Here is a 21,704-nt window from a genome sequence, read left to right as displayed (position 1 = left end):
CCCAACCTCGTTCAAATGACATCAGGAATATGCACACCTGGGAAAGAACCTATTGTACACCCCTCCCCTAGAACCCTTATGTGGTGCTACATGTTATCAACCCCAGGCCTACCATAGCAATTTTTATAATTCAATACCACACTGTTAGAGGGTGCGCCCCGGGTCACAACTATATCACTTTTGGCAGCACCACAGGCCGAGGCTGCGCTGGTAAAGCCAATGTCAAACATAATGTTCTTCTGGCTAGAAATCAGCATGTAAGGCAACACCACCAGCCAGTGTCATAAATCACAGGCGGTCCACAGACTTTCACTCCCCCACACACAAACACACACATACACACACTCACTCCACACCGACATGTGGTGCAATGGATATCAAGTAGGTTTGTACGGAATGTGCTCGCACACATAGGCACTCAGCACCCTAATGCAGTGCAACTGATACCCAGCATGTCAATTGATAACACACTGTTGGCCCCAAGCCTCCCTCCAACTCACCCCGACTACGTACACCCAATGATTGAAGATAATCCTTCCTCCCCACAGGTACTAGGCCATACAAAGCTAAAGTCACTCTTAGTAAGGGTACAAGGGAAGCAGGTGGGGGTAGGTAGCAGGTTTAATTAGGAGGCAGTCTTTATAGGGGGTTTGGCATCCACTCGAAGTTCACCCACAGAATGCAGGTCAGAAACAGGCTGGGTCAATAGTCAGTCACACTAGCCTAGTTCTGCGAAGCACAGGGGGGCAATAGAGTCTCTTCACCTGCTTCCGATCGTTCTCGGAGGCGTTCCTCCAGCCCAGTCGGTCACTCTCACCACCCAGGCCTGAGTCGGGCAATACTACCTGCCAACACAATCTCATCAGGAAAGGCCAGGTGAGAAGTTGGTCCGCCAGGCAGAAGGCCAAAAAAGGGAAACATTTAATGAAAACTGAAGCAGGGAAAGGGCCTTTTTGAACGAAGAGGCACCACGTGAAGTACAGGTCAATCAGAGTCAAAGCCAGGCAATCCAGGCACAACATCTGGTGCGCGATAATACCGGTTGCACCAGACCATTCCGCAACTCAATGAAGAGTTGCAATTTTCCGTGCCTCCCTTGAAAAAAAAAAACAACGTTCGGTGGGCATTGATATTAGTCGCACCAGACAACTCTGGTCACACACAATAAAGAGTTGCAAATTCCAGACCTCCCTGGAAATGAGAAATTATCTCAAACAGTCATAAATGGTATTGAATACACTAATGACTTACACCTAAATTCAATGAGTGGGACAAAAAATGTGAAATACAATATCTGCAATGATTTGTGAGTAGAACCCAAGAGGTATTCGTAGGATTCCCATCAAAAACTTGCGATGATCAATGTTATCATTTGGTCATCCAACCAAGGTAATAAAGTCTCTTGATCATTGAGACCGTATTCTTACCTTGTACCATGGTCGGGTCACTGCCCACAAATACTTATGGACCAAGTGATATCAAACTGATGGGTTAAGAGTGCAGTGCAAAAATCATAAGAGTGATGTTAAAAAAGGATAGCGGACAAGAGAAATAAATTTATTAGAGATCTGGCCTCTTCCTAATTAAAAACAAGAACAGTGCAGGAAGGCAGTGTTAAACAAATAACTGCATAGGGGCCAACATGTTTCAGCCTGAGTGGGAAAGACCCAAGGCTTTCTTCAGGGCCTCTGTTCTAAACGTTGCTACTGCAATGTGATTTTGTCACTCAAAGGAAACTGAGGCGACAAAAGAAACAATAAAGTGAAAGATCAAAAAAGGATACGATAATCCAGTAGCATATCCTCCTGGTCAATGGATGATTAAATGCATCCAGCTTGACCGGGGATTAAGCCTCACCTCACCTGGACACATACTCAGGAATAATGAGGCCACGCTCTGTCCGTCGTTACCTCTGGCAAATCCCGAGTTCAGGTGGAGGCCAGATCTCTAATAAATGTATTTCTCTTGTCCTCTATCCTTTTTTAACACTCACCACTCTTATGATTTTTGCACTGCACTCTTAACCCATCAGTTTGATATCACTTGGTCCATAAGTATTTGTGTGAAGTGACCCGACCATGGTACAAGGTAAGAATACGGTCTCAATGATCAAGAGAATTTATTACCTTGGTTGGATGACCAAATGATAACATTGATCATCGCACGTTTTTGATAGGAATCCTATGAATACCTCTTGGGTTCTACTCACAAATCATTGCAGATATTGTATTTCACATTTTTTGTCCCACTCATCGAATTTAGTTGTAAGTCATTAGTGTCTTCAATACCATTTATGACTGTTTGAGATAATTTCTCTTTTTCAGACCCCTAGGTTTCTCTGTTGTTTATATATTGCTTAAGGGGGTGTTAACCTAGGCCAGGTCTTTAAATTCCCTCAGACCCTTCCTTCACCGATACGTTTTGATACTCCCTGGAAATGAAGCACAACGTCCAATGCACTTTGACATTGATCGCACCAAATAGTTTCGGTCACACACACAGACCCAAGTTCAGCAATGCCTTATGAGGTAGAATGAGACACTGCTATGGTTACACCCCTACCTCCGAGGGTTGCAACCTGCGATTTGGACACTGCACCCTATGAGCATACAGTCAGCTTGTCACACAAGAGAAATGCGGCACGATCCATGAAGCAGGCCGCACTATTTCCTGCAACCAGTAGTGATACTGTGGTGTGCCTTTGAAGTTGCGGGTAGTTCAAAGTGCCTCTCTTTGAACTGCAGATCTCTTCCCTAAATTTCAGTCCTGTCTTCCATTAGACCATGGAATGTAGATCCTAATCTATACTCAGGCGATGATCTGGCTCCAAAGGGCAAGTGTCATAACCTAATCATCCAATTATTCAGCCAGGCCTGCCAATGGCAGAGGTCTGTAATTCCAGTTGCATGCCCAGTGTTTTATAGCTTTTGCTGAGGAATGCCCAGATGTGCTCGCCCAACCTCGCATGTGGTCTGGAACCAAGCATAAAAGCACACAAAGAGTTTTAGAGCTAAGAAATGCACTTTCTAGTAATGCAAAAAGAAATATTGATGGAGAGAATGCAGAACAATGTCATACATTCACCCCAGTACAGAGATCTGGGCCTAAATCCATTGTTTGTTTGCTTACCATGCCATTCCAGTTTGAACCCGGCCATATGCAAATCAGTCTTGACCCTATGCCCATAGGGAACAGTCCAGCCTGAACTGCAAGGCCGGGTCCTCCCTGGACTGGAACCAAGCATCCTAGGACCGGTTTCGGGGTTTTACCCCTCATCAGCCAGGATAGCTTGACTCCAGTGGCATGGAGAGCACAGGACCCACATCTGGGCATGCCCGTCCTACTCGGGGTGACAAATGCAAAAAGAACAATTGATGGACAGAATGCAGAACAATGGCATACATTCAGTAATGGCATTTCTGCGCAAATCATGACAAAAGCACCCTGACCACTTGAAAGGGTTTGTCACTGCAAATGCAATTATAGGAAACATTATGAGGCTGCTCTGCTGCAATCTACTATTGCAACTTGAAGTAATTTCAACTATTCACCCATGTTAGCCTATGGGAAGAGCAATCCTCATATGTAATGAAAACACACATGATTCTTCCTCACTATCTGGGCAGGGAACGCACATGTGTACCTGCCCTGCCTTTCATCTACCACTTGTCTCACCCCCTAAGACATACCTACTGGGTGCTCCGGTGGTAGTGAAAGGTCCTGTCAGGATGGCTAGTGATTTAAACAGTCCAGCCTGAGTACACACATAGTCGCACATGAACAGACCTGCAATGGCAGACTTAACACATGTTTAGAAACACCATGGATGCAAAACGCCCATCAGCCTGCAATGGCAGGCTGGACACATATTTAGACACACCATCGGTGCAAATGCTCACCCCAGCCTGCAGTGGTTGGCCAGACACATGTTTAGAAACACCATTGGTGCAAAGCGCACACCAGCTTGCAATGGCAGGCTGCACACATATTTAAAGACACCATTTGTGCAAATGCGTACACCAGCCATCATGGGTGCGGGTACACCCGCACAAGCCTGCAATCCAGATCTGACATATGTTTAGGACCCTCAGGTAAGCACCACTTCTTCAAGTGTGTAGGAAGGGCGCATACACTTTCACACTGCATTTACAGTGGGAAAGTGCACCAGGACCTAAGGCTTCAACAAAAGAATAAGCCACACCTGGAAGGTGTCTCATGGGGGAAGCCGACCCCCTAATTAGGGAAAGCCCACATGGGATTTCGTCCCTACCTGGGCAGTGCACCCACTGGTGTACATACTCGGCCACTCACCTACCTCAGTATGGTGGTTGGTAAAGGCCCCCTCGGGGTTGCCTACTGAGTGAGACAGGCTAACCTGAGCATGACACATTTTTGACAGGCTATTCTGGTGGGTGGCACAATCAGTGCAGCGTCCCCCTACTAACTAGTGTCGCACCCACCCTGGGTATGTGGTGTACCTTTTTACAAGGGCATTCACAGGTACGACACCTAAACCAATCAAGTAAGCACCCTATCCTGGCATGTATAGGAAGGACACTCATGCTTTCCTTCTGTGGTACAGTGGGAAAGTGCCCAGAGTATTTAGGTCTTGAAAAGTGAGTTGGCAAAAACCAAAAGGACAAAAAGCTAAATGTTTTAGTTAAATCCCCCTAAGAATGGCCATGTCCAACAACCCCCTTCCCTTAATTTACAAAAAGGGTCTGTAGTTGTTCAAGGAGAGGGGCACACCCCTTCCCTGAATACAAAAAAAAAAACTAAGGCTCTGGAGGATGGGGTCCCCAGGGACCCTGCTGGCTCAGGGGGTGGTCCGCATGCCCCATTCCCCTTAATAAAAACAAATACGGCCCCAGGGGATGGAGTCCCTGGGGCCTGCCAAGCCTTGGGCCAGGGGGCCTTTTACCCCTGCTCTCTTTATATATAATAACACATGGATGTTCCGACTGCACAGTGCCTATGTAGGTGCCACCACAGCATGCTAAAATCAGTTCCTTCCTTTCCACGGCTTCGGTGCAGACCCAGTTCAGGCTCACCATAGTCATTTTTTGAGTGGATTTCCAGCTTTTTTGGCAAACACTTTGTCCCTTTTAAAGAACATTTTCGGTATAATGCCTATTTAAAAAATCCACTGGTTTTAAGCCTTGTGGTGCCTGTCACTACCAAATGTCTGTGATAGACCTTTCCCCGCCCCACTTTGTCTGACTTTGGTACTTGGAGCCAGGCCATGGCTCCGTGAGTGAGCCATGAAGCTTCTGGCTGCTCGACACTTGACTCCACACCGCTCCAGGTCGCTGTTATGAGGGAGGTCATGGAACAGGTACTGGAGTTGCAAGTGCCAGTCATTGTCAAAGAAGTCAAAGAGTTCTTCGACTTCTCCATGCCAGTCTGAGTCATCAAACGAGGCGAGGGAACAACATCACAAATCAAGGACCGCTGCCATGTCATCCCCATGGAGCCTAAGCCGGCGTTCACTCCGCAGATCCCCGAATTTCCTGGACCTGGAGTGGCCCATTCCCAACTAAATAAATGTAATGAGACCATGCGCCTCATTTTTGGGCTGTCAAACTATTCTGGAGTACCTTTGGAATCCACAGGTCTGAGAGGGGCCGACTAGACTTCCGCAGGTGAGTTCGCCATCGGTGCCAATTGGGCCCTCTGTATCCATTCCTTGATCCAGACCAATCCCAGTCACAACTTCACAACCCTCCCTAGGTTTGTTCCGCCCATTGGTGGCTTTCATTCCATCATCATGCCTCACTCACTTATCAGACAGTCAGAGACAGAGCCTTATTTCCCAAAAAGGCCCTGTGAGTATTAGGAATAGATGGGATCTGAGAATCCCTATAGTTATTCTGACCCCCTAGAAGAGACCATAGCCAAGGATAACTTGTAGGAGGAAGTCATAGACGCTAGTGGCCTGGATGCCTCAGCAAATACTGGCTTCCTCTCTCGTCTTATAGTGCAATGGTGGTGCAAAGAGAGGCTGAGGACTTGGACCTTACACTGCCAATGGTGGAAGTCAAGACAAACATCCTGACATAGGTGCTCCAACCAGGGCTATCCCCATCCATACCCCTACTCACCTGTAATGAAGCCCTCCCTGATGTCCTGCTCGGGGTCTGGGACCAGCCTTGCACAGGCATTCCTGTGCACGGGACCATCACCCGCAGCCATCGCCTTGCTCCCAAGGACCCAGCCTTTCACACCCAGCATCCCACCCCGGAGAGCCTGTTAGTCCCGGCCTCTGCTTCCAAAGTGAACCATGGCACATTCCCTAACACAACACTGTATAGGGGTTCCAAGAGGCTGGACAACTTCGGGAGGAGGATTTTGTCTTCCACTAGCCTTGCACCGCAGTCGGTGAGCACTGTGTCCATATTGGGCTGATACTGTCAAACTGTATGAGTTATGGTTGTGTAAGTGCTGCCTGTGGTCCAGAGGATGCCCGAGTCATACTCTCCCAAATAATTATTGATGTTAGAGATGTAGCTAAGTTCAACATATGCTGCGGACTGGATACGACTCACCCGCTAGGCAGAGCGATTGTGTCATCAGTAGTACTCAGATGCCATGCCTGGTTGAGGTCAACTGGCTTTTCAGGAGATGTCCAGGCATCCTATATGGACATGCCCTTCAATGGCATTTACCTTTTTGGCAACAAGGCGGAATCGGTACTTGAGCGTTTTAAGGATAGCAGGGCCACTGCAAGGTTGATGGTGCTCACCATGCTGAACATGTAAGTGCACCACATGGCACTTTGAAAAATGCCAAAAAGTGAATTTTCAAAGAAATCGCAAATTACCACCAACTTGAAGTTGGTGGTAATTTGCAATTTCTTAAGGAGAAGTAACACAACTTGGGTGCTTGTTACATCGCATTTAAGGAATCACACTTTGCGATTCCTTAAATGCTTTCGCAAAATAGGGATTCGCAAATTTTGTGATTCCCTATTTTGCTATGCCCTTTTGGGATGATACATCCCAAAAGGCCTTTTCCCGTTCGCAAACGGGCTGATTCTGAGAATTGGCCTATTTGCGAACGGGAAAGGCCTTGATACATATTTCCCCTAGTATATATCTGTTTTTACATATACTCTGATTTTTCTTGTCAGGTAATCAGCGCAACCTCTTTTCGCTACTTGAGCGGAGTGCATGTCAGTGCTTCACTTTATTGAAGCTTACGATGGTAACTCACACTCTTGGTTTCCTCCTTCGTTAGAGGGTATATGTAATAACTATGTTTAATTTTGGAATATTGTGGTTATATGAACTCTGTGTCTAAAGTTATCTAAGAAGCAGTGTTTGAAAAAGTTTTTCTTCAGGCTGTTTTCGGCCATGTCTTATATAGTCGGAGCATTTTAGGCTTACTTAAAAACTCTTCTTCTTATTCTTCTTTATTTGTCTGCAGTGTCCTAAGCATGCATTTTTCTGTCTGGAGGTTAGACGTTACCTGTCCCCTTGAGGACATTGGTTACTTCTACAGTATACATCTGTTATTCTCTGTTCTTTCAAAATCATGGCTCAGAGGAGACCACTGGACCAAAGAAATGCAGAAAAATAAGGAGGGGGGATGGTGGCGCAAGAAACAACAGGTCTCCACCAGTCACAAGGAGACAAGAAGATAAACAAAAGGAGATAGCCAAGGACAACATAACAATTGTAAATATGACCCCCAGAGTTCTATCTGACACTGAGGTGTTGGTTTTGAAACTTTGGATTCATTTTTGTACCCAGAAAAGACTGGAATATACACAAACAATTGTTCAAATTCACACGCAAATTGAAACTTCAAAAAAGATTCAAACAAAAACTGTCAATGAATAGACCTAAAAAAATAGGGAACAAACCCCAGGCAACTGATATCCTGATGGGGGAAGATTTGCAAACCCTAGGAACATTAGAACATTTACAGACTGATGATATGATATTACTGGGGACTCCCTTGGAAGTGACACAACGGGTAGAACAAGCAGGAATTGAACAAATCAGTGGCTACAATCCTTTCAAACCTGTCTCACAATTCCTATCTTAAATGGCTGTTGATGCCATAGACGTATTCCCGGAAGCTGTCAACAAAGATCTCATACGTCTAAGAGAAAAGGACACAATGCAGAAAACAAAGATACATTTTACTAAAGAACAGTAGCAAGTGTTGGATAACTTAAGCAAGGACAAATCGATTGTATACAAACCATCGGATACGGGAGGGAACATTGTGCTGCAAACATGTGAACAGTATAGCATGGAAGCATTGTGGCAATTATCGGATGTGAATTGCTATCAAAAAGTGGATAAAAAAAAAAAGAATATGATCAGAGCATCTCTGAGTATCACCAATTGATACGCAAATAGTACGAGAGAAACATGTTGGAGACAGATAAATATCTGTTCCTATGATGTTTGAACCCCATTGCACCCACGGTACATCCCATAGTTTCCTCACAAGGAAGCCTGACTGAACATTTATCTATTTACATAGATTATTTCTTATCCAAATGTGTGGTCATTTTGCCCTCCTACATCAGGGACACAAAATACTTTTTTCAACACTTAGTAGGGGGCCAATAGAAAACTGTCTTCCAAATGTTGGTCTTGGACATTTTTAGCTTATATACATGCATTGCACACAAGGATGGTCTGAAATCAACAGAATTTGTTCTGAAGAACCGTCCTTTAAAGTGTATTGAACATAATTTTATGCTGCTAGAATTAATAGAGTTGTGCCTTAACAACATCTTTCTCTTTCAAGAGCAATATTACAGGCAGGTCTCAGGCCCGGCAATGGGCACCTGCTTTGCACCCAGCTACGCAAATTTATTTGTGGGCTGGTGGGACAAGCAGGTGGCCTGATCGGACTCCAACGACAGCTGGACAACTAATGTGGTAGCATGGCATAGATACCTAGATGACCTCTTTGTAATCTGGAGAGGGTCATCAGAGACAACCAAAGCATACATAGAGATCCCAAACATGAACAATGTTAACTTGAAGTTCATTGGGGAAGTGAGTTCCACGCAGTGAATTTCTTAGAATTGAAGGTTTTTGTCTCTGAAGAGAAGCTCGGCACCATGCTGTATAGAAAACCCACTGCCGGGAATTCAATACTTCACGCTACCAGCAGCCATCCACATAAGCTCATTACCTGCATCCTCTATGGTGAGCTCTTGACAATTACTAGGAACATCGCAAGGATTAATGATTTCCAGAAAGAGGCCTAAGAGAGTATAGCTAGATCCAGTACACAGGGTTATAGTAAACAGGTACTGGAAGAAGCCCTGAAAAAGTTTTAATTTATCCCCAGAAGAGAACTACTCAAGGAAACACCTAGGGTGGAAACAGACACAGGCAAATTTAGAATAATTACTACCTTTTCAGAGAATGCCAATGAACTAAGGAAAATTCTTCGTAAGCATTGATGTACCCCAAAAAAGGACCCGGTCATAGGCCCTGCAAAGTCCCCTGTTGACCTTAAGAAAAGCTAGATCTCGGATTAACAACCTGGTATGCAGCCACCATGAAAAAGAAAGCAAGTAAACATTCAGGGAATTACAGGGTTTCTTTCCATGTGGGAAGTGCAAAGCCTGACATAACAGCAACAGGATTCTGTTGTATAGAGTTCCAGGGCTGCAGAAATCTAGATCTGTAAACAAGTTCATGACTTGCAGCACACCATATACTGTCTATTGCCTATCGTGCCGCTGGGGCTTAAAATACATTGGAAGCACTATCCACCCCACAAAGTACGTATTTTAGAACATATGAGGGCTATTACAGATGAGGATGCAACATACCCAGTTGCTAGACACTTTAGTACGAAGCATTCTAGCAACAGAAATTTACTTACGTTTTTCTGCATAGACAATGTACCTGACAATCCCAGGGGAGGGGACAGAATTTTAAAACTTAGAAGGTTGGAATCCCGCTACATAATATATCTACAATCTAAGGCCCTAAAGGGCATGAATAGTAGCGAGGAATTATCAGTCCACCTCGGAGAATAATAAGAATTCTTATCTGTGACAGGCTAGATTTCAAGATATAAACAGATAGATTCCTCTGATCTTTTTCATTTTTTTGTTTGCAGATTGCTTTCTTTTTTACACATATATATTTTTTGCATAGGACACATAGGGATTTCCCCTGATTTCAAGCAACCAGATCCTGGATGAAACCATTAATTATATAATAGACCTCAGGGCACTATGGTCCTTACAGGGCTGCATTAGTGTCAAGACTTAAGGCAACTAACTACTTAATCATCAGAAAACTATTTGCAACATGGCATGAAAGAACCAAAAAATGCTTTTTTATCCACAAATACAAAACATAATTTTATTGTTACTAATTAAAACACATGACAAGGAAAAGTCACTCATGCTAGCTCACTCATATCCGCATGCACTCATCGCATCCCAACATTAATTTAAAAACACAACATACAACAACTATCAAAAAGTGGTTGACATATTTTTTAGCAGGAGTTAACCTATTTTGCTCCAATGATGATTAAATATTTTAATACAAATTCAGATAAAGGTAAAAAATTCCAAAGATTTTGCATTAGGGCAAACAGTGTGGCACAAACTAAGTTGACTCCGATGATTTCTAAGCGCGTTTCGGCACAGTAAGTGCCTTTATAAGGAAAGGCCACAACTTTGACAACGTGATATCTGTAAATGCAAAAGCCAAAACATATGGTTCTTTCAGACAGGATATTTGTATTTATTTAACTTGATCAAACAAGGTGTCTACTTACCTGCTTACATTTATTCGCAGTAAGAAATAGAAATAGATCCACATTTCTAGTGGAGAAAAGTCAGGAATGGGGCAAGTCGCATGCTGTCAATGTGCCAATTAAAAACAGAAAAACAAAGAAAGGGTGCTCAGATAAAAACACATAGGCATGCTTGTGAATGGAGAAAAACAATACCCAAAGTGTTACCATATCACTCCTGTTTGTTGTTTAAGTGTTTTTATTTCAAAAACAGATGACATGCGAATAAGCAACGGGTGACCAGAGAACAACCACAGTGTTGCCATGTTATTTATAGTTTGGTGCTAATGCCCAAAAATCAAATATTACCCTATGTTCTGCAACGATCAATGTAAACGATGGCAAGTGTCGGTCTTTTATCACTGGCAATGATGTGTACCACGTCTGTTCTATGAGAGAAATGACAAGTTTAATTATTTACAGTGTCTAACTAGTCGCACTAACATGTTTAAATCTAACTATTTATAAGACTCCATGGTGTATCTACCTTAATCAGTGGATGCCAGACAAATAGCTGGAAAATGCGGCACAGAAGCTTTTGAAATCAGAACATCATCAGGGAAATACAGCGAGAGACACTGATGCTGCACCGTCAGAGGATACTGAAGGAAAGAAGCGCATATTATCTGCGGCGTTCGTATACTATAGATACTTCGCTATATTTATCAAAATCGATAACTTACATGTTTAGTTAAAAAACACAAACGTGTAGATGAAGAAAAATATCTTGAATCGGCAATGCTCAGGCTGATGAAACGAGATGTGCGCGCCAATCAAAGCACATGGTAAAGCACTGCTTCAAAACTTTGATATATACCAGGAGCTGAAAAAAGACCCAAACTTGTTTACGGTTCATACTTTTGTTGAGATAGTCATATAATATGCAATCAATTTGGCAATATTGGTATAGTAGCATTACGTTGCAGGCAAAATAAACAATCAATATGGGCCAGTTAAATGAAGTCCAGGTTATTTCTAGATTGCTTATGGATAACATTTAGTGCAATGGCTTGCTATAATAGCTTTACGTTACAGGCAACTAAAACGATCAATATGGACCAGTTAAATTAAGTCCATCTTACTTCTTGATGACTTTAGGGTAACATTTAGTGCAATGGCGGGCCATAAGTAACCTCCGCCCATATTTCATTCACTGGACGCTTATTTAAAATATCAACAACATTGCAGTAGCACTCTGCCGTACTTACATAATACTGTGTGCAAAAGGAGGAATCGATAACGGGCCGCCAAAGAGATGAATGCATATGCCTGAAACAAGAAGCGGCACTACTAAATGACATGAAACGTAACACCGTCATGAGATAACTATTTAAACAATAGCGCACAATCACGCATCCAAACAGCCTTCTTACTTGTGATATAGCTCGGGCCGCACGATAATGAAACCCTCCTTCTGAAAATGTCTACCATGTGATTTGGAGTAACGTTAGCTGTCTCTGCTCTTTAAAAGACCAGTAAGACGGGCTCACATGATACACTGAGTTCTATCAAGTATTACGATTCAGCGTCACTCAACTATATTGCAGTTGAACAATGACAAACTAAACAGTGACCTCACAAAGGAGTGATGTCAACTTGTTAAAGTTTTTTCCCCCAATGTGGACAGTCTGTTGTATAATGCGCAATGAATCTATTTATGAATGGTAATTAGATCAATCAAACCGTCATAATGAAGAATAAAAAGAGCGTAAATCCTAATGGACAATAGTGAAACTAGAGAACATTCTAATGCCTATTATGTGGCAACCTGATAACAAAAAGTATCAATGTTTACTTCGGATAAAAAAGCAGAAATACAGAGGGTATATGAGACCTTATATCAAAATACCTGTGAGACTCAATGCAAGAGTATTGCTATAGGCACCTGGTATGTAACATGCCTAGATGCATATGGTGACTAAGTATAACTAGATAAACGTTCCTTATGTCCAATGGAGGTTCATTACTCCGATTTCTACAAACTTAGACAGGGCTGCATCACTGACACGTAGCGCTGTTTTAAGTGCAGATCATGTATGATATCATCCTAATATGTAATGCAGGTAGGGCGGGCATGCGTCTTACGTGCTCTGATTGGAACACAGGTAACTGAGTATCTGCACTTTATGTGAGCCAATAAAGGACGTAAAGTTTGATGTGGCACCTATAATGAAATTAAAACAAAAACATGGAGTGAGAAGGAACAATTCTCACAAAGATGTGCGCTCCGTAGCAAGAGGCACGACTCGTTCCTTCAAGTTTCAAAATCTATAATAGTCACAACTTAATGCATCTCTTTTCCGATGATTCAAAAGTTTATTTTCAAATTCGCATGTTCATAATGTGCATCTTATGAGTTCATGATTATATTTCATCATTGATTGTTATTCCCAATCCTTCGTAAACCCAATGCATTTCGGGTCGAAATCAAGCGACCCTTCTTCAGGGGTTTGTAAAGAAAACATACAGGACCATGTTAATTACCCACATGTATTGTGCTGCATCATACATCATAATATTAAGGAAAACGTGGACAACCACGTGAAGTTCATTATTTACGAACAATATTAATTGTAATTTAATCATGCTAGCGTCTTTCCCATTTTGAACCCCATGCATTAAAGCGGCAAGTAAACGTTTGCTTTCTGTCTACCACTTACTTTAGGGTCGGGAACAAACCGTCTCCGTGAACGACTAGAAAGTCATGTTCAACGGTTACTACGGGCATTTAACCAATCATCAACTAGGACCTTATCATGTGACACCGGTCACATGATCTGAAAAGGGGGGGCCCTCGGCCCCCCCGCACGCATGGCGGCGCGGCGACCGCCTCACCCCCTCTCCCCTCGGGTCCTTCGACGGTGGGGGCGTGCCCTGGGGGCGCGGCCCACCGCCGATTGGCCGGCGCCCCTCCTGACCCGGAATCAATGGACTGGTTCCGGGTCGGGGGGGGCGGGCGTGAGGAGGGGCCACCCGGCCCCTCGGGAATAAGAGGTAGGGAGCGCCCAGGAGACCCCCTTGTCCCTGGACGCTCCCTCGCTGAGCGTTGTGCCCCGCGTTCGGGGCTTCTTTGTTTCCCACCCACCATCCCTTGGTACAAAGTTTAAGCAGCGTTATGTCCGGTCTAATGGTAAGTTACATAGGTATAGACCGCGGGAGAGAGTAGGTTGTTGTGGTATTTTGTGATCTGTTGTCAGGACTTTTTTCCCTTTGTAGAAAAGTGATGTATGAAGTGAACTATATTTGAAGATATGTGTCTTTAGGCCTTTTTTCCCTTTGTAGATATACGTAGATATTGTGATTATGAGCAACATGCGTGAACCGAATTGTAATTTTATGCCATGTGCGTTAGGCCTTTTTTCCCCTTTAGCTATGCGTGGATACTGTTATTTATTAGCCAGTGTAGTTGTCCTTTAGACTTTTTTCCATAGGTCGTCGTATTTATTAGGTATGGGGCATGCGGTAAGGTCATTATCGGTGAGCACATATTTGAGGTCTGAGGGGGCGGGCATCATCCTATGGAGGTTCCCGCCCAGGGGGAGGGGCCTGCGGGCCACTCCCAGTACTCCAGGGGCAAGGTAATATGCAAAGGAGCGCGGGTAGGAGTAGTTCACGCTTTCCTTAGGCTGGTAGCCACCCCGCGCGCGTGGACTCATGACGCCACCGGCGCAGAGTAAGGGCCCTCCTTTAGTGGGTAAATGGAGTTTGGGGCGTAGACCGGGCAATTCCCGGGGTAACACTGCGCATGCGCACTTCTAAGGGGAAGGCGCAGCTTGTAGGACCTGACACCGGTAGTGACCCTGCCATATGGCCAGAAATGTACAAAAATCAAGATAGGATGTTTAGTTAAGCTAGGAACAACTTGTATTAGAGTTTTGTTAAGGTCAGGCTCTCAAACTTGTTGATAACGATTGTATAACTGAATGTCCTGCTGATTTTTGTATTTCATGTTGATTATGCAATTAAAACCCTTTTTTAATTTCATACTTTAATAAATACGGCCGGGCGACTAGCGCCCGCCTTCCAAAAAGTAAACACGTCTCGTGTCCACGTTCCTTGGTGTTGGGTGCCGGATTGGGGGGGAGGCGGCAGCTAGTCGCTGACCATGTGAGTATAACGACTTCAAAATAGGAAGTGAATGTTAAAGTGCGAATGCCGCTTTAACGCATGGGGTTCAAAATGGGAAAGACGCTAGCATGATTAAATTACAATTCATATTGTTCGTAAATAATGAACTTCACGATAATGTTTCAGCGATGTTTTTGACCAGCACATTTTTGTTCAGTGTCAGTTTGTTGAGCTTCCACTTGAGGGTTGTTAAGAGTATGGTTTGTTACAACTTTCAATTCAGCAGACTAGGAATTGTTTTGATTTGGTTGTTCACGTTTTCCTTAATATTATGATGTATGATGCAGCACAATACATGTGGGTAATTAACATGGTCCTGTATGTTTTCTTTACAGACCCCTGAAGAAGGGTCGCTTGATTTCGACCCGAAATGCATTGGGTTTACGAAGGATTGGGAATAACAATCAATGATGAAATATAATCATGAACTCATAAGATGCACATTATGAACATGTGAATTTGAAAATAAACTTTTGAATCATCGGAAAAGAGATGCATTAAGTTGTGACTATTATAGATTTTGAAACTTGAAGGAACGAGTCGTTCCTCTTGCTGCGGAGCGCACCTCTTTGTGAGAATTGTTCCTTCTCACTCCATGTTTTTGTTGTCTCAAGGCACGGATTGACGACGTGTGACAGATGTAGCGCCAACCTAAACATTTGATTAACTGTATCGCAAACACTATACCTTAGAGTGCACTGGGATAATACAGATTACCTATAATGAAATTGACAGGTCACAATATTATTATTGTGCAAGAAGACATTTAACATTTGTGATGTGCTTATATAATGTTTTACCTTGTGGTCATTACACTTTGGTGAGATAACAATGTTTTCATCGGGACTGAAATGAATTGACACCACGCCAAGATGGCGACAATATATAGTACGATGTATGCTTGTGGGTCCTTTGTTGATGCGTATGTAATACTCATGATATATTTCACCTATTTCTGGCGCTCCTGATGACACTGAAAGGCGTCAGCCGAAACGGGTCTGTTTCTGCAGAGTTTGGAATAAACTGTATGAACTCACCCCTGCGAGTGCCTTCCCTGGACTGATGGGGTAACGGTGCTGGCATTTGGAAACACGGGTACACCCCACGATGAAAAGGCACCTACCCGCGAGTGCACAGACAAAGGTGCTGGGAGCAGTGAAATGTATTTGTGTGATCAAGACAGGGGCTTCCCTGTCAAAACGCGTCATGTCTGCTTTGGTGGAAGAATAAAAGCACTGAATATCGCATCTGCTGTGTGGTGGTCCGTGTCCTGATTTTGCTGTTCAGAGAGTTCAGAGGATTCAGTGTTTGGTTATATCAGGACTTTGTTTACAATATATATATATATATATATATATATATATATATATATATGTATACACACACACACACACATACAGACACACACACATATATATATATGTGTATGTGTGTGTGTGTGTGTGTATGAATATATATATATATATATATATATGTGTATGTGTGTGTTTGTGTGTGTATACATCTTTGGGCCGCCCTTCCGCTGGCGTGCCTTCGGGCCACAAAGACTTGGCTGGGGGTTCTAGGCCTTCGATGCTGGATCCAGATCCGCACCGGTCGACCTAACGACACCTCCTCCAGCACCGATTCCATTGACAACACCTCAGACGCTGGTTGTGTCCCCAGCCGGCATCGACACCGGTCTCCCCCTTGATTTGGACATAGAGCTGGACTGGTGCTGACCGACGCTGGTCCCGGTACTTTTGTTCACTGTTCTATCTTGGCATTCTCTATCGCCCTGAGTGGCAGCCAGAAGAGGGTGGGGAGGACTGGGAGGGGTCTGTTGACCCTCTGACAGACCAGCTTGATTAGCCGGACTGGAGAGAGGAGCTGGGTGAGGCCAGTGTTCTGGATACATCCCCAGACCTTGGTATGCTTTAACCCCCTACCGGGGCTACAGAGGAGGGAGCCTCCTACTCTGTGGTGTTACGTAGGGTGGCTGATGCCCTGGGTCTTGAGCTTCCTACAGTGGCAGTCAGGATCAACATCCTGACTGAGGTGCTTCAACCGGCAGTAGCCTCTTCACAGCCCCTTTCAATGAGGCCCTCACAGATATCCATCTGGGCACTTGGTTCAAACTTGCTTACATTTGTTCACTGTAAGGAATAGCAATAGATCCGCATTTCCAACAGAAAAACAAAGAAAGGGCTGCTCAGATAAAAACATGTAGGCATGCTTGTGAAATGGAGAAAACGAAACACCCAAAGTGTTACCATATCACTATTATGGATAGGATGTCTGCCCGATGCCACCACCCGGCTGACCCCATTTTCCTCTACCAACACCTTACCCCTGAGAGCTTGGTGGTCCAAGGTTCAACATCCAAAGGCGCGTTCCCCACTGTTCCCCCAGAAGGGGAATCCAAGAAGCTGGACCATCTTGGGATGAAGGCGTTTTCTTCCGCCAGCTTAGGACTGCGGTCATTGAACACTGCATGCCTCTTGGGCCGTTACACCCACTCTGTGTGGGACACGGTTGCACAGGTGCTGCCACAGTGTCCAGAAAAGGCCTGGGTCGTACTCTCCCATGAGGTCGCAGACAGTAGAGATGCAGCAAAGTTCACCATCAGATGTGGGCTGGATACAGCCGACTCGCTAGGCAGGATCATTTCAACGTCAGCAGCCCTGAGACACTATGCCTGGCTGAGGTCCACTGGCTTCTCGGGTGACGTCCAATTGACCCTTTTGGACATGCCCTTTGATGGCCGTTGCTTGTTCGTCGACAAGGCAGACAGCGCGCTCGAGCCCTTCTAGGATTCTAGGGCTACGGCCTGATCCTTGGTCTTGCTACCTCCTCTCGCCCCATGCAGTCTGCTTTTTCCCCCAGTTCGTGGCTACGGAAGGGGTGCCCCACCACATTCCACCCAGATCCACAGGCATTGCGCAAGCTGCCCAGCCTCTACGCAGCCGGGTACATGGGACCCAGCGCCGTGGGTCTGGGGGCCAGCAGGCGGACCAGTCAACCAGTGCCCCCTCTGCAGCAGCCTCCAAACCTTCCTAGTCTAACCTTTCATGGTCACCCGTTGCCAGGGGGCTGCAGGTTCCTCGATCACCTCCCCCACTTTAAAAAAATCACGTTGGACAGGTGGGTTTTGCAGATGGCCAAGGGGATACTCCTTCCCTTTCAAGACTACCCCTCCATCCATGCCACCAACATTCCATCGTATGTTGGAGGATCACTTGGCCCTTCTCCACCAGGAAGTTATGGCTCTCTCGGCCAAGGAAGCCATCGAACGAGTCCCTGTGCCAGAAGTAGGTTGTGGTTGTTACACCCACTACTTCCTGGTACCTAAGAAGGACAAAGGCCTGCGCCCTATCTTAGACCTCCGGGACATCAACCGCTCCCTCCGGAAGGAGAAGTTTGAAATTTTGACATTAGCTCAGGTTCTGTCCACCCTGAAGACTGGATGGTGGTGTTGGACTTGCAGGAGCCCTATTTCCACATCCCCGTCCTGCCAGCCCACATGCGTTACCTACGGTTCACGGTAGGCCAGGAGCATTTTCAGTTTACTGTGCTCCACTTTACCAGGGCCTCTTGGGTGTTCACGAAAGTGATGGCGGTGGTCATAGCTCATCTGCGCAGATCAGGGGTTCCAATTACCCCCATCTCGACGACTGGCTGTTGAAGGCGAGCCCGCCCGAGGCTGTTGTCTCCTACCTCCAGACTACCGCAGATCTCCTGCATTCACTGGGGTTCACTATCAACATGCCGAAGTCACACCTGATTCCCTCACAGAAGGTCCGTTTCCTCGGAACGGTTCCGGATACAGCACAGTTTCGGGCCTATCCTCCCTAGCAGCGAGTCTGGGATAATCGGGCTATGATTCCGATGTTTCAGCCTCTATCCCGGGTTTTATTGAGCATCACCCTGAGGCTGCTGGGCCTCATGGCCTCCTGCATCCTGCTGGTGGATTATGCCAGGTGTCATATGCAGTGGGACCCGAAGTTCCAGTGGGAACTGTATCAGGGGAATCTTGCAGATTGCGTACAGATCTCAGGGGCACTGCACACCAATTGCAGTGGTGGCTAACAAACCAGGATTGGGTCAACGGCAGATCCCTCTCCCTTCCCCAACCATACTTTGCAGTGGTGACAGATGCGTCACTTCTGGGATGGGGAAGCCACATGGGAGAGGCGTAGATCAGAGGCCTCTGGTCTCCGGCAGAGTCTGGGCTCCACATCAACCATCTGGAGCTCTGGGCAATCCATCTTGCACTGAAAGCATTCCTTCCTACTGTCAAAGGAAGAGTGGTGCATGTGTTCAGAGATAACACCACCGCCATGTAGTGCTGCAACAAACAGGGCGGGGTGAGGTCGTGGACCTATGTTAGGAGGCTTTTCGATTTTGGACATGGCTGGAAGATCAGAGCATGTCCCTGGTGGTTTTACACCGGGCAGGTTCCCTGAACGCCAGGGCAGATGAACTAAGCTGCAGTGCATGATGGATCACGAATGGCGTCTTCACTCGGAGGTGGTGCAAGGTCTCTTTCGGCAGTGGGGAGAGCCTTGGTTAGATCTGTTTGCTACGGAAGAGAACATGCAGTGTGAGCAGTTCTGCATATTGGAATTTCCATGGCGCCACTCGCGCTGAGATGACTTTTGTCGCAAGTGGAAATCCTGTCTTCTATACGCCTTTCTGCCTATACCACTTCTGCCCAGAGTGCTGAAGAAGATTAAGCGTGACCGGGCCCAAGTCATTCTTGTGGCCCCGGACTGGGCACGAAGAGTCGGGTATCCTGAGCTATTGAACATGGCCATAGATCCTCCGATCAGATTGCCTCTTCGGGAGGATCTTCTGTCGCAGCAACAGGGGACGGCCCTCCACCCAAACCTGTCCAGCCTCCACGTACTTGCGTGGAGATTGAGAAGCAACAGTTGACAGCTTTCGACCTTCCTTCCGAAGTCTGTAATGTCATCTTGGCAGCCAGGCGTCCCTCCACTAAAACAGTATACGCCTGTAGATGGAACAAATTTGTGGCATAGTGCATAGAAAAGGATGTGGATCCCCTTTCTGCCCCTCTTTCAGAGTTTCCCCTCTTCATTCTTTCTTTAGCCCAGCAGGGCTCTGCTCTGGGCATCCTTAAAGCTATCTTTCAGCCATTTCGGCATTCCTTCACCTTCCTGATCAGCCTTCTCTTTTCAAGTCCCCTATTGTAAATAGATTTCTAAAAGGCATTACTCATCTCTTTCCTCTTATTCCTTTTGTAATGCCACAGTGGGACTTTAATCTGGTCTTAACTTACCTTATATGTGCTCCTTTCGAGCCACTACATAATTGTCCTCTCAGAATCTTGACTCTAAAGACCGCTTTTCTGGTTGCCATCACCTCTGCTCGCAGGGTGAGTGAGCATCAGACTCTTTCATCTAAGCCTCCTTTCCTTGCTGTTCATCCGGACAATGTTGTCCTTAGAACTAGTCACTCAAATACGTGGGGGCGGGTTTGCACCCCACTCCGGACGCACAGCGTTAGGAGCATAACAAAGATGCCAGAGGTTAATCCAATTTGTCAGTGTTATTTTTTTTCATTTCGTCTTTCCATGTGTAACATTTATCATGGTTACTCAGTCACAAGTGGGAAGCACTATGTTAACATAAAATCCTTAACGCTTTAGACATGCCTTGACGAGCCTTGTTCTATAGCATGGAATGCTACATAGATTCTCCTTGATTAAGTCTTTTTCACCCAATGCATTTCGTGCCATTCATGGCACTTCGTCAGGGGTTAAACTACAAATTTAAAAACACAATTATTAGGCTACATATTGAAATGATTTGTGTTCATCATAATTAACATCCTATGTACAACATATCAACAGTGAATGTTTGAAGCTAAAGTTCACCCCGTGGTCGACGTTTTGCCCGCAGAATTCATAATGATTGATAATATGAGTTAAACTCCCCTTATTTCATTACGTACTTATTGTCAAATGATCCCCGAAAATGCGTTCAAACTAATACATCAAACAATATAAACGCTCCCTTGTCTGTCCCTTGAATTCCTAATTACCAAGAAAGTTACATAAGCCCATACCTCGAGTGTTTCAATGACTGCCTCTTCTCATTTCCAACTGAATGCTGAATGTTCAGCCCTCTCCTTCAACTAAAAACACCTGTGTTGTATTCTCAGATCCTCCTATTTTGATCAAATCCCACCCCTACAGTGGTCAAACTAAAAAACCCACAATGCACTATTGTTGTGAAAATACTGCTGCTATCCGTATCCACCCTGCAAAATCTCGTATCGTGCCCTAAATTTGACATTATCAAAAGACCCGTGTCCTGGATGTTAACTTATAGAATTCACCGCCCACCCATAAGTGTTATTTATTAACGTTCGTCACGACTAGCATCAAATAGTAACTAACTGCATTCTGTTATTCGTACCAAGGTAAAACATCATGTCATTCCATCAATACAACAGATATTAATCCACATTGCGTTTAAAAAAAAACAAAAAACGTAGTCCATATTAATCATTCAAATGGAGGTTGTAAAAGTCATCCCACAAGTGACGAAATCCTTTGGTTGGTTTGTGTGTCTGATTCCATGGGTGCTACTCGTCGAGAGGACAGAATAACTTTGGTTCACAAAAAACGGTGGTGACAGAGTGCACACCTTCTTTTCCATATTTCAAGAACGTTCATGTTTATAAAGTTTTGCGTGCTGGCCCGGAATCGTGGACTGTCCTGCCACGTCATGAAACAAATCACTCAAATACGTGGGGGCGGGTTTGCACCCCACTCCGGA

At 45.0% G+C, this 21,704-nt stretch overlaps 1 protein-coding gene and 1 long non-coding RNA gene across 6 annotated transcripts in view; one reads left to right on the top strand and one right to left on the bottom strand.

The window, feature by feature from the left end:
- CFAP54 (cilia and flagella associated protein 54) overlaps nt 1-21,704 on the top strand; it is a 2,603,731-nt gene that overhangs the window by 1,188,438 nt on the left and 1,393,589 nt on the right. The window lies entirely within an intron of this gene.
- On the bottom strand, nt 10,985-13,504 carry LOC144821253 (uncharacterized). Its single transcript, XR_013608315.1, has 5 exons — nt 13,452-13,504; nt 12,000-12,060; nt 11,475-11,614; nt 11,279-11,393; nt 10,985-11,180 (listed from the first exon to the last, which is right to left on the bottom strand). It is a non-coding gene; the product is annotated as an uncharacterized LOC144821253 (long non-coding RNA).

Source organism: Lissotriton helveticus, chromosome 1_1 (assembly GCF_964261635.1).
Source record: "Lissotriton helveticus chromosome 1_1, aLisHel1.1, whole genome shotgun sequence".
Classification (NCBI taxonomy): domain Eukaryota; kingdom Metazoa; phylum Chordata; class Amphibia; order Caudata; family Salamandridae; genus Lissotriton; species Lissotriton helveticus.
Note: the sequence above shows the minus strand (reverse complement) of the source record. Positions and strands in the feature narration are given on the sequence as shown.